Genomic DNA, 11,662 nt, shown 5'->3' with positions numbered 1-11,662 from the left:
CCCCCCCCCCCCCCCCTCAGTGACTAATTTATTCTGGGAACATGCTTATAAGATTGCAGTCTTTGGTCCATAGCATCTCAAAAGCTAAGATAATATTCTGATTCTCAAAGCTGAAGAGGCTGGGTGGTTTTCTGGGTTTGTTTTTTAATTGCCTTCAGGTAGTCTACTTCCTGCAGTATTTCAGCTTGTTCTTCATCACTGAATTCTGAATGTAATCCATGATCGACTGGTTCTAATAATGCAAGAGGAATAAGTTGTATTGGTGTATAGTACAGCTAGCAACAGAACTTTTGCTTGTCCACAACTCGTCACCATATTTCTTGTGTTCTTCCTACTCTTGCAGCTGGTCTCTAGGGTGCAAAGTTGAAGCCTTTATTCACACTTTACTGAGCTGTTGTCTCTAGTAGGTGGCTGCTTGCTAGATGACTTCCTCTAATCCAGGGGTGTTCAATGCCTGGCCTGTAGGCCAGTTCCTAGTGTGTGGGACCAGGAGAGGACAATGCAGGCCCTGGAGCCCAACTTGCTCTCCTCATCCCCTGCCCTGCAGGTGAGGCTGGGTGGAGGCAATGCAGCACCCCCAGGCCCCAGTCCTGTTGTGCAGAGGCAGTATGGGGTGTTGGAGCCTGTTTTGGTTTTGATTTTTTTTCTTTTGTTAGTTAGGTTTTGTTTTTTCCATTCCCCTTCCCTCCATTCTGCTAAGTGAAGGGAGTGCAGGGCCCAATCCAGCATGGAGACTGGCCCAGTGTCACTGGAGAAGTGTAGCATACAAGTGTACATGCATTTAACCATACTCCTAATAAAATGGCATGGGACACCTTGAATTGTTGTTTTTGCTGGAAGCTCTCATAGTATTTCTGAAGCAACGCTTGCTAGTTGCATTCGTTTTCTTGGCCTGGGAATTCTTGCAGTCAGACTAATGTTCACGTGCTCCCGCTACACAGTTACTCAAGTCACAGTTGCACTTTAGGGCGGGAGCTGGTCTTGGTCAGTGTTTTTCTTTGTTTGAAGGATTGTGTTGGGAGCAGCTAAACTGAGTAGTATCAAGTAAGCTGCCATCTTGCTTGATGTAATGCAAATGTTCTAGCATTTGACTTCTATATAAAAAAGGGGGTGGATAGGGTTGAAGAAGCCTTGGGGCTGGTCAGCAGCAGACTTAATGTCACTGATACTTTCTGCTGTAGCACTTGCTAGTATAGCTTTATTTTTCAGAGTAATTGGTGACATAGCATAGGTTGACTTCAGGGCTCTTGCCTGCAGAGGCCTGAAAATAAAATTGCCCCTAATAGATTACTTTGTTTCTGGGTTTGTTGCCTTCCTCTTGATGCACTGGATGTTTACCAAATTTTAAAGATGGGAGACTCTCGCAGGGTGCATTGGACCCCAAATGGTATTGAGAAACTTGTCCTGCCTGCATGCAGAGTTACCTTCAGTGGCAAACAAATTCTCTGTTACATGCCAGCTATATAGCACATTTTAGGTTAGGTGGGCCTGATGTGGATGTTCTTATGGATTGCTTTGGGCACACAGTTATTACATGGTTGCACGTGTTTTTGCAGAGGATTAGATGTGCTGATCTGGCAGGTCCCTTCCAATCCTCTGTCTGGGAAAACTGCATCTCTAATGAGCTTTTTTGCCATTTATTGTTAGTTAGACGTTTACTTAGAAGGAATTCTCTAGTTGAGACTAGAGCCCGATCCTCCTATAGTCCTAGACAGAGGTGAGTATTTTGTGTACTTTGAAAATGTTGTTAGGAGTAAAAGTACGATGGTGAATTTGAGCCCACAGCTGCGCCAGCATCTGGTGTGTTCCATTTTATTTTAGCATTGTATGTCATCTCAGGGAGATCTTTAACACGTTTGATTCTGAAGGCAACAAAAATGCTTTTACATTTTTAATATAAACTTTTGAGTGTTAGTGATGATGAACAACTTGTTTCCAACCCAATACAGACAAGAATCTTAAAGCAGCTGAAAGTTCTTTGTTTCATAAATGTAATGTGGCTTTTTTTTTTTTTTGTATCGCAGGTCTCCAATTGAGAAACATGGCACTGTTTTTCCTGCACTCTACCCACCTATTGCTGGACTTCTGTTGTAACAAGTTGGCAAACACTGGCTGGAACTGGGCTGCAATAAAACATGCCAGTTTTCGATGCTGACAAGAGCCTAACAAGTGCCAACACAAAAAAAACAATTACGCATTTTGAAACCTAATGAACTGCTTTAACCTTCAGGAAGAATTGTAAAGATGTGTACATAGCACAACATGATCCGGATAATATATATACTGTTCATGTACATCCACAATACACATTGTACCAAATAATGCTGTCTTGTAGTTAGGATAAGAATCGTGTAAATTCTAAAGATTTTAGCAGGTTTACTTTCCCTATTCATTGTTTCCTATCAGTTTAAAAAACCGAAACAAAACCAACTCTTGTGAAGCATGTCAAACTAAAACCAATTAGGGTAAAGATTTTTTTTCCCCCCTGTTTTTATTTTTTTTCCTTTGAACCATTTGAGGCTTAATTAAAACCCTTTGCTTATTAAAGTTCAGGGTTTTGTTTTGGCTTTTTTTTCTTTGGTTGTTTTTTCTTGGTTTTTGTTTGGAAATGCACTCCCCTCTCACCCAGCATCTTGGTTTCAGATTTTCTCTAAATAATAAATTTTCGAAGTTTCTAGGATTCGTTACTTGGTTTTTACAGTGACCTTTGCATTGTCAAAGGTGCTTCTCCTGCCCCCTTCCTCCGGCCCCCTCTACCTTTTTTGACCCAATTGCACACAGTTCTTGAATTTGGGTGTAGCAATAAAACTTCTGGCTGTGGAGCACCCTTGAGCCTGCTGTTTTGTTTTTTCAAAGGACTGAGCGTTTTGGTTTGGAAATCCAGTTGACTAAGTCCAAAATAGGATGATCTGCTTTCTTTTGGTGGTTTTTCTTTTCTTTTTCTTTATTCCTCTCTCTCATTGCCTGGTATCATTTTTAAGATGGATTAAGAAGCATGCACATCTGTAGGATTTCAAATGAGCAACTTCTGGGTTTGACATAAAGAAATAGTTTTCTTTCTTTATCCCTCTTCTGTGCCCCTCTTTATTTCTTTGCCTTCTATTCTACTGCAAGTTTTCCTCACCTAATGTACAAAGAAAATTGCGATGTATATTTTCATGTAATTTGATTTTTTGGAATTCTGTCACCTTCTGTAGTGAGTTCTTCCAAAATATAATTTTTTCCAATAATTTCTATGTTGAATTGGCTCTTAGTTATCTAAGACTGGGGAGTGTTGGGATTGACTGACTCAGATAAGAAGTGGCCTAGCTCAGTAGGCACTTCCAGTGTTTGGACTTGGCAGAAATATGTTGGTAATTATATGGAATTTCATACTAGAAGCCCAGAGCTATAATTGGTATTAATAAGGATTTGTTCCCTTTGTTTAAATACTGTACAAGGTGCCTGCACTGAAGAATTAAGTGCCAATTTGAGCTGGATTTAGCTTCTGGGTTAGAGTAACTAATTGAGTTTCCCTTCACTGAAGGAAGCACCACTTCTAAGGAGGGCCACACGCATGATTAGAGGCCTAGACACCAGGTCATACAAAGAGAGGCTGAAAGACTTGGGACTGTTCAGCCTGGAGAAGAGAAGACTCAGAGGGGACTTGGTGACAGCCTATAAGTATGTTGGGGCATACATCAAGGCCTGGGGGAACATCTATTCATCAAAGCCACCCAGGGGATGACAAGAAATAATGGGCACAAGCTGATTTGAGGATTGCTTCAGGAAAAAGGAAAAACTTCTTTACAAGTAGAGTGCCAAGGGTTTGGAACAGGCTCCTCCCAGAGGTGGTACAGTCATCCACCCTGGCAATCCAAAAAAACCCCAAAAACGTCTTGATGCCCTGCTGGGTCCATCTGACCCCAGGAGCCTTTCCTGCCCAAGTACAGAGGGGCTAGACCTGATGATCTGTAAGGTCCCTTCTAGCCCCTAACAACTGTGAACTATGAAACTACCATTCTTGAACCAAGTGGAAATTAACAGTAGAGATCCAGAAAAGAGGAAATAGTAAAAAGTAGCCATGAATCAAAGTCAGTTTCTCTATATTCAAAGGCAGTAATGTTGCTTCTATTTCTACACAATGCCTGTGGCACTTAATATGTGCCACAGACTTTGGGAAGGATGTTAACAGGAAGCTCCTCATGACAGAGGAATTAGGCAAGAGAGATATAGGACAGATTGGTAGATGCTCTTGAAGTCAGGTAGTCGCGGGACAGAGATGGGAGTGGGGGGAGGCGGGGGGTTCATTCTTCAGTTGCAGTAAAGCCCAAGTCTCTATAGAATCATTATTTCTAAAAAGGAGCAATGGCTTGTCATGTGTCTTTCTTTGCAGAGACCTGAAACTTATATGGGTGTGCAATGAAATCGAGAGAGAAATAGCTTATATTGGTCATGCAGCCAGTGTGGGTCCAGTTTCTGATTTCAGTTATCAGCCAACATGCTGACATGAAACCTTTGGAACCTGTGGCAAGACAAGCAACTTACTGCTGTGGAAGCCTGATTGTGTAGTGAAGGTTTCTAATCTCTACCACGAGAAGTATTTCTCATGCAATAATTTTGGGAAGGAATGGATAGCTTCTAATGAACCTGACATTTGATCTAGCTTTCCATGAAGCCTTGAGTATCAGATGGACAGTATGAACTTTCTAGATCGTTGTTTACGATGTGAATGCCAAAAAAAGGCATATGGCAGGCTTTTAATAGGTGCTAAGGTAAAAAGTTAGTTAGCAAAAAATGCCAATTAAAATGGATTAAATTATTATTACTTCCTATATCAAATGCATTTAAATTTTAGTGTAATGTCCACATGGACATATTTGGTAATTGTGTTGGAAAAGCATGGATCAAACTTCTAATTAAGTGGGTTTTCATAGGCAGGCAGATGTATGTGGTGCTTAAATGATGTTTTCTGCCCAGGCACAATAACTGATTTTAGGGAAGCAGGCACATGAGGACCAAAACTGCTTGGCTCCTGCAGAGGGGAGAGAGTGCCTCTAGCCAGCTTGCTGGCTACCATGTGCTCTCTCACTTAAGGCTGCGGATTGTCTTGCATTCCAGCAGCATGGTGCTGTTCACTCCATAATTAAACTATTAGGACTACTTTGGTTTCTAGGCCAGCTATTGTGAACGAAGAGTTTTCTCCTGAAATAAAATTGGCTGCAGCAAGAACTGAGCAGACATTTGTTCATTTTCTGTAGCAGGTCCTGTTCTCCCTTGGTTACTTTTTTCCCCCAATGGATATAAACAATCCTAGACTAACTGAAAATGAATCCATATATTTAGTTTAATTTGCAACCAGGCTCTTAAAAGGGATTTGCCTTGTACCAGAATGGGTTGTTTTTAGAGGGGGAGAGTTGGGGGGTGAGGTGGATGCTCTTTGTGTTTTTGGTTCACCCCACTCCCTCTCAGTTATTAGCATACTAAACTGCTGTAATGTAATGCAATGATAGAAACTCAAGACAGGGTTTCTGGGTGCGCTGTTTTCTAGAGCAGTGGTTTTCAACCTCTTTTCATTTGCAGACCCTTAAATTTTAAATGGAGGTGCAGACCCCTTTCAAAATTTTGAACGGAGGTGTAGTCACCTTCTGAATTGTAGGTGTGGGTATTCATATATTTTTGATCATAGTCCTCTTTTGCAAACCCCTTAGACATAATCTACAGACCCATTTGAAAACCACTGATCTAGAGATCCAAAATAAACCAAGAGCTAGAGCACACTTGGGGGACTTTTTAGTTGCACACAACATAAGGCCCCGTCCCTCAAAAAGTCATTGCAAAATGTATTATTTTTAAAATGTTATTAGTGGCAAGCTACTATTGTTCTGACTAAAATATTAATCCACAGCTTGAGTGAACTATCCTAACGCTTCGGGGGAGAGTTGATTTAATGCTTCACAGGAAACAAAATTGTCAAGAACTGCAAATGTTTTTTTTTTTCTTAAATACAGGAGAGGGTCGCACAGGACTTCAGAGGTTCTTAAGTTTCTGGAAGGTCACCCTTGCATTGGTGTACTGCTCTGTTACTTGTATGAGATCACTAGTCATCTGTCTGTAAAGAATGTATAGACTGAATTTTGTACTAATCTAGAATCTTGCCTAGCTAGCTCTTTATGGGAGTACATGAGCACCCCGTGTGCTACCTGAATGTTGGGCATGCCAAGCAGGCTGTGCAGAAGCCCTAAGATTTCTCAGATTACAAATGACATGACTGGAAAATATAAAAGGAGAGAAACTTGTGAAATTGCCCAAGTTTGAGGTAACTATTGAAATGTTACAACGTTGGCCAGAAAACCGCCTCTGCTGTGATTCCCAAACATTCAGTGCCTATGCGCTAGGTAGATAGTGGTTGGAAAACATTTAATAATGAGATGAAGTGCACATTGTTATACTGTATCTGCCTCCTGCCTCTAACTCTGTTCTTTGACTGCAACTTCTAACAGGATTTTGTTTTTCTCTTTGGTAGGGTAATGGTGTTGAAACATGGTATTACTGCATTAAAAGGTTTTGTAATGTTGCGTGTCGCTCTGGGATACTGCACTTCTGCAGGGAGCTACCCTGCTGATTCCACCCCAAGAAGTGACCAAAGCTTATGGTTTAAAAAATGAAGAAGCCTGAAATAAAAACATTTCTCTCTAGAGCCCCATGGTTAAAACAGGCTTGCTTGCTCATGCTACTTTTTTATATAATGTGCAGTTAACTTGTAGAATTCATTGCCACAAGAGGTGGTGGAGGCACATGGCATATCCAGGTTCAAAAAGGGACTGGGTAAATTAATGGGTGATAGCTCTTATTAATGGTTATTGAACAGAATGGTTGGAGATGCCAGAGAAAACAGCTCTAAACCAATGGTGGTTGCCTGGGAGGGTATTGAATAGGGAATAGATCACTAAAGATATGTGGTTCAGTGTTCTCCCTCTATAGCATCAATTTTTTTTTTTTTTTTTTTTTTTTTTGCCAGTTGGAGACAGGCTACTGGGCTAGATAAACCACTTGTATGACCCAGTATGGCACTTATGTTCTTTCTTTCTCCACATATTCTCATAGGGCAAGAGTAGGTAAAAGAACCATCTCTGCAGCCTGTAAAAAATGAAACTAGTGAAATCTGGTTACTTAGTCATAGGATAACTCATTACTCTAGTCTTTATTAGTCAGTGGACTAAATCCCTGCCAGAATCCTATCAACTTGTATACAAAACACTTCAACTACCTTGTCATGTTAAAGTGTAATTATTAGCTGCTTCCAAATGTGCACACATCATGAATCGCAATGGAATTTATTCCTGATAATTAGGCTTAAAAGATGACCTCCACAACATCTTTAAGGTCAGCTGATGCTTGCAAAGTCTTGAATACTCTTCAGCACCCTCTCTTGGCTCAACAAGACATGAGACCATCAACTGTTCCATCTTGCAGAATTACCTTATATTTTGGTTAGGAGTGAAAAGTAAAAATCTTTAATTATTTTATACTTGTGAGTACACGGACCTTATACAGTGAGCGTTCTGAATTTTTGTAATAAAAAGCATTACATTAGGCACTTATCTGTATAATCTTCCAATCCTCATAAACCAGCCAGAATGCCTGTAATTTGCACTTGGAATATTTGTGACCTATTTGTGTTGACCTATACATTTTTTGTTGTTGTTATAAATGTCAAAAATCATTCTTTACTGTCTTTATAGGGCATGCAAAATCCATCTAAAAAATGAAAGACTAACTATGGATAATTAGTCATTGCCCATCCCCTTTGAGTGACAAATTAATCATATTTTCCTGTGAGGCAGTGAGCATGTCTTCCTAGTTGCATCAGCCAATTGGTGGCACTCATGAGGCAGAGTAATGTGACATGACCAGTGTAAATTAAGTATGAAGCAAAGTTGCATCCATTTGCCTTTTAAATGGAATAGAAAATAAGCGTAATTTAAAACCTAGAGGCAGATGGAGATTAACCAAGTAAGCGAGTAACAACAGAGTCTAAGATAAAGAACATGAGGGCATCTTGGATATCAATGAAGAAAACAGTTTCTCCATCAAAATCTATTTTAGATGCTTACATGGTCCTTCTCATGGTAGTATTTGAGGTCCTGAACACACTACATGCCCACATAAGCATCAACCTGCTTTACATGGCATAAACAAGGAAGACACACACAATGTATACCCGTATACCAGTAAAACTGGCTAGAAATCGGGGGTTAAACCTCAGAAAATTGCAATACAAGTAAACTGAGTACAGTTACACCATTGTAGGTACTATGGGTCTACATCTAGTGGCAAGCTGCTGTAATAGATCCTGCTTCTGGTGAGCTGGTCATCTGTCTGCTTCAGACACTGGTTTCATTTCCATCAGTGTACAAAATGATGCAAGTTACACTAACGCTAATGGCTCATGTCCAGGCCCTCAATATCTCATAAATATAGATGCCTTTCTCCACCTATCTTCCAATATATGAAGAGCAATTAAAAAGAAAATGGAGATAGACTTTTCTGTGCCTGTAGGGGACAGGACTAGGAGCAATGACTTCAAACTGCAGCAGAGGAAATTGAGCTTGGCAATCAGGAGGAACTTTCTGACTATGAGGGTGGTCAAGCCCTGGAACAGGCTACCCAGAGGAATTTGGAATCTCAATCTTTGCCAGTTTTCAAGAGTGGGTTTGACAGACATTTGGCTGGGATGGTTTAGTCAGGGATGATCCTGCCTTGAGCAGGGGGCTGGACTAGATGACCTTGTGTGGTCCCTATTGTTCTAGGATCCTATAGCACTTTACATCCTGGGCTATCTCCATTTTTACAGATGGAAAACTGAGGTACAGGACAGGTTTACTCCAAATCATGTAAGAAACCTGTGGCCCTATTGAATCCAATTCCAATGTCCTACATCAATGGTGCTCCACCTATAGCCCACAGGCTTGATCAGGCCCTCAAAGTGATTGGATCATCAGCATGGGGAATCAGCGGCAAGCACCATGGCTCAGCATGTCCCCTTCCATGCCCTGTGTTGTGTTGCTGAACCCCTGTGGTGCTGGAGGTAAGCTCTCTTCCTTCCTCCTTTCACCATCTTCTTCTGACAGGGACAACCACCTCCATCCCCACCCCCACCAAAGGAGTGGTGACCTATGGTACAACCAGGTCACAAGCATGCGGTCAGCTGCTCTACAAGGTTGAGCTCTCCTGCCCTGTGTACCAAACTGATAACAATGGGAAAAGAAACAGGCAGAGAGGTGGGTGAAATGACTTGTCAAAGGTCACTGAGCAGCTTGGCAGAACCACAAAAAAAATCCTTTGACCCGCATCACAATGCCCTATCTGCTAGACTGCTACTCTCTCCATCTGGATCTCTCTAGGTACCATATCCAAACAGGATGTTGGTGACCATTGTCTTCCACAGATCTCTTCTCTTTGACGCATGCAGAATTTCCAGTATCGATACATGAATCCATTTAGGTAGACTCTTGATGGAAGTCAACCTCTGTCTTCCACAATCTCTCCTTCCTTCAATCGTTGCAGTTACTACCAGACTTTCAATTTCCTATTTCCTCATAACGTGTCCGAGAAACTCCAACTGTCTCTAATGTTAATCAGCAGCTTCCTCTTGCAACCTGTTCTTAACAAAATATCTTCATTTGAAGTGTGACTTGTCTGGCATACCTTCAAGATGCGCCTTAAAAACCACATCTCAGTTGCTTCAATTCTCTTTTCCATACTCAGCCACATTATCCAGCATTCTGATGCATACATGAGGACTGGTATAACCTAGCAATCCAAAACTCTTAACTTCGTCCCCATAGAAATTTTACTATTTGTCAAGATCTTTTTCATTTTCAGAAATACGTCTTTTGCCATTCCTATTCTCCATTTTATTTCTTGACCAGATTTACCATCAGATGTTATCCAACTTCCCAAGTAGTTACATTTATTGACCTGCTTTATCTGTTCCTTTTGCACTTTAATGGTGCATACAGGAATGATCTTTGTAATTACCATGCATTCTGGTTTTCTACAGTTGATACTTAGAGCCGCCTTCTCACTTTCACTACCAATTTTATCTAAGATTCCTTGCAGCTTCTCTTCTGGATCAACTATTAAGATTGTGTCATCAGCATAACACAAGTTGTTCAAATTCTGTTTGCCAATGACCAGCCGTGGTAAATCCTCAATCTCCCTCAGTATTTTCTCACTATACAAGTTGAAAAAGTCAAGTGAAAAAAACACAGCCTTGCCATACACCTCTCAATTTGGGTGAAATCATTTAGTTCATTTTCAATCTTCACTGCTGCAGTTGGTCCCAAATAGAGGTTTCTTAAAATTCTCCAGTCTTTACCATCAATATCCAGTTCTTCCAGCATTTTCATTAGTTCCTCATGCAGGACTCTTATCTTTGGTATAATCAATAAAATCTTTGGTATAATCAATAAAACACAAGAAAAGGTCTTTCCTTATTTCTATTGCCTTCTATTGCCTTCACCGAAAGCATTTGTACCATGAAGATAGCATTTCTCTTACCTCGATCTTCAACAAAACCACAGAACTTTTGCAATCTCTGGTTTTATTCTTGTAGCTCTCATCATCAGCACCTTCAATAGGATCTTTGTCACATGGCTTATTAAATAGATGGAAGTTCACATTCAATGGCTTCAGGTCTTTTTGATCGATTTACTGAGGTCCTCAAGTATTTCTCCACTTTCATAAATCTCATTGATAACAGTTGTTAACTTTTCTACACCAAACTCTTCCAAACAATGTATTTATTTGTTCTACTGCAATTTCAGCTTTATTGGTTTTCATTTGGTTGATAACTGTTCATGCTTATGACTTGAGAATTTTCAAACCATCCACGTTCTTCTTAATCTGGCTTTTCTTCTCAACTGTTGTGGAATAACTCTTCAATATACTCTGTCATAGTTTCATAGTAGCTAGGGTCAGGAGGGACCTGAACAGATCATCTAGCCTGACCCCCTGCCACAGTCAGGAATGAATGCTGGGTTCACAAGACCCCAGACAGGTGATCGTCCAACCTCCTCTTGAATTTGCCCAAGGTAGGGGCGAGGACCACCTCCCTGGGAAGTTCGTTCCAGATTTTGGCCACCCTAACTGTAAAATATTGCCTTCTGCACTCCAACCTAAACCTATTCCTCATCAGCTTATGACCATTGTTCCTTGTCACCCCAGGTGGTGCTGGGGAGAAAAGAGCTCTGCCTATTTGCTGTTGATCCCCCCTGATGAGCTTGTATGCAGCCACCAGGTCCCCCCTCAGCCTCCTCTTGCAGAGGCTGAACAGGTTCAGGTCCCTCAGTCTCGCCTCGTATGGCCTGTCCTGCTGCCCTCTCACCAAGCGGGTGGCCCTCCTCTGAACCCTCTGCAGGCTGGCCACATCCCTTTGAAGTGCATTTCCCAGCACCGGACGCAGTACTCCAACTGCGGCCTGACCAAAGTCGCATGGAGGGGGAGTATCACCTCTCTGGATCGGCTTAACATGGATGCATGACAAGGCATGGCTGGCCTTGCTGGCTGCGGTCTGGCATTGGCAGCTCATGTTCATCTTGACTCCAAGATCCCTTTCCGCCTCCGTGCTTTCAAGAAGGGAACTCCCCAGCCTGTATGTATGCTGTGGATTCCTTCT

At 41.4% G+C, this 11,662-nt stretch overlaps 1 protein-coding gene across 1 annotated transcript in view; it reads left to right on the top strand.

The window, feature by feature from the left end:
• UBE2G1 (ubiquitin conjugating enzyme E2 G1) overlaps positions 1 to 3,230 on the top strand; it is a 44,419-nt gene extending 41,189 nt beyond the window's left edge. The window contains exon 7 of the mRNA XM_025210628.1: positions 2,025 to 3,230. The gene's annotated coding sequence lies outside the window, so the exon portion shown is untranslated. The remainder of the gene's footprint in view (positions 1 to 2,024) is intronic.
• Positions 3,231 to 11,662: the final 8,432 nt, after the last annotated feature.

Source organism: Alligator sinensis, unplaced genomic scaffold (genome assembly GCF_000455745.1).
Source record: "Alligator sinensis unplaced genomic scaffold, ASM45574v1 scaffold419_1, whole genome shotgun sequence".
Taxonomy (NCBI): Eukaryota; Metazoa; Chordata; order Crocodylia; family Alligatoridae; genus Alligator; species Alligator sinensis.
Note: the sequence above shows the minus strand (reverse complement) of the source record. Positions and strands in the feature narration are given on the sequence as shown.